Source organism: Chrysochloris asiatica, unplaced genomic scaffold (assembly GCF_000296735.1).
Source record: "Chrysochloris asiatica unplaced genomic scaffold, ChrAsi1.0 scaffold00170, whole genome shotgun sequence".
NCBI lineage: Eukaryota > Metazoa > Chordata > Mammalia > Afrosoricida > Chrysochloridae > Chrysochloris > Chrysochloris asiatica.
In genome coordinates, this window is record NW_006408688.1 from 3536749 (window position 1) to 3539085 (window position 2337).

Genomic DNA, 2337 nt, shown 5'->3' on the forward strand with positions numbered 1-2337 from the left:
AGAAATAAATGAGATAGAAAACAGAAAAACTATAGAAAGAATCATGAGGACAGGAAGCTGGTTCTTCAAAAGGATTAATAAAATTGATAAACCATTGGCAAATTTAACACAAGAAAAGAGGAAAAAGACACAAACAATATGCATAGAAACCACATGGGTGGTGTCACAACAGAATCAATAGAAATAAAAAGGATAATAGCAGAATATTATGAAGAGTCGTACTCTAACAAATATGAAAATCTGGAGGAGATGGATACATTTTTAGAAAAACAAGACTTAACAAAATTTACAGAGTGAAGTAGAAACCTTGAAATGACGTATAACAAAGAAGAAATTGATCAGGTCATCAAAACATCCCAACCAAAAATGTCCAGGTCCAGATGGCAACAAGGAGCAAATACAGCAGAGTTCAATGTGACACTATTCATAGTGGCCCAAAGATGGAAAAAACCTAACTGCCCATCAGTAGATGAATGGATAAACAAAATGTGGAAATACATACAATGGAATACTACTAAGACAGTACAAGAAGTGAAGTCTTAATACATACTACAGGGCATGAAGTTTGAAGACATCATAATGAGACAAATGGATGACAAATATTTTATTAACTATTTATGAAAAAGAAAAGACAAATGTATGCAGAGCATATTTTGTTAATCATTACTAGGGATAGAAAGGAAGGATTAAAGGGGTTAAATGGAAATGGAATAAGCTCTTTGATTAAGGGTAGGGATGAAGAGTTGATTAATTTAATTGCAATCAATATGTTGCGTTGCTGTTGTTAGGTGCTGTGGAGTCAGTTCCAACTCATAGACCAAAACATTTCCCAGACCTGTGCCATTCTCAAAATCACTGCTACACTTGAGACCATTGTTGCTGCTACTGTTTCAACACTTCTCACTTTGGGTCTTCCCAAAGTGCTACCAAGGATGTCATTCTTCTCTTGGGACTAATCCCTCCTGATAACATGTCCAATGTATAAGAGACATACTATTACCATCTAAGGAACATTCTGACTGTACTTCTTTCAACACAGATTTTGTTTGTTTCTCTGGAAGTCAATAATATAATTTATCCAACACCATGATTTAAATACATCGGTTCTTCTAGATCTTCCTTTTTCATTGCCCAAATTTCACATTCATATGAGGCATTTGAAAATATCATGACTTGGGTCAGTTGCACCTTAGTCTGCATATTGATATCTTTGCTCTTTAACACTTTAAAGACTTTTTTTTTTTGCAGCAGCAGCAGATTTGCCTAATGTAATCTATCGTTTGATCTCTTGGCTGTTGCTTTTATGAGTATTGATTGTGGGTCCAAGCAAAATTTATGTCTTTGACGACTTTAAACTTTTCTCCATTGTCATGATGTTATTTATTGATCCAGTTGTGAGGACTTTTGTTTTCTTTACATTGAGGTACAATCCATATAGAAGGCTGTAGTCTTTGATCTTCATAGTTTAGTACTTTAAGTCCTCTTTGCTTCCAGCAAGCAAGATTGTATCATCTGTGTATCACACTGGTTAATGAATCTTCCTTCAAATCCTTATACCAAGTTCTTCTTAATATATCCAGTTTCTCAGATTATTTGCTTATTGTACAGATTGAATGAGTATACTGAAATGATGCAGGCCTGTTGCAAACCTTTCTTGATTTAAAACTGTTCACTTGCTAAACCTTTGTTCTGTTTTATTGACTGTCATTTGGTCTATGTACAAGATCTTCATGAGCGAAATTAAGTCTTCTGAAATTACTGTTCTTTGCAATGTTATCCATAGTCTGTCATTGTCTACAGAGTCAACAGCCTATGCACATGCACAGTTAATAAAGTATAGGTAAACATCTTTCTGGTATTCTCTGCCAATATCCACCTGACATAAGCAATGATATCTCTAGTTTCACTTCCTCTTCTGAATTTAGCTTGTATTTCTGGTAGTTCTTTATCAGTGTTCTGTTGAAACCATTTTATGAATTGTCTTCAGTAAAAATTTACTTCATGAGATATTAATGATATTATTCAATGATTTCTGCATTCCATTGAGTCATTTCTCTTTGGAATGGACAAAAATATGTATTGCTTTCAATCATTTGGCCAGGTAACTGTCTTTTAAATTTCTTGACATAAATAGATAGTGATCTCCTCCAGTGCTGCATCAGTTTGTTGAAAGATTTCAGTTGGGATTCCATCAGTTCCTGGAGCCTTGTTTTTGCCTATGCCTTCAATGCAGCTTGGACTTCTTACTTCAATACCATTGGTTCTTTATCACATGCTGCCTCTTGAAATGGGGTCCTGGTGTGACATTTGAAATAATTGAACATGGCCATTTTTTTT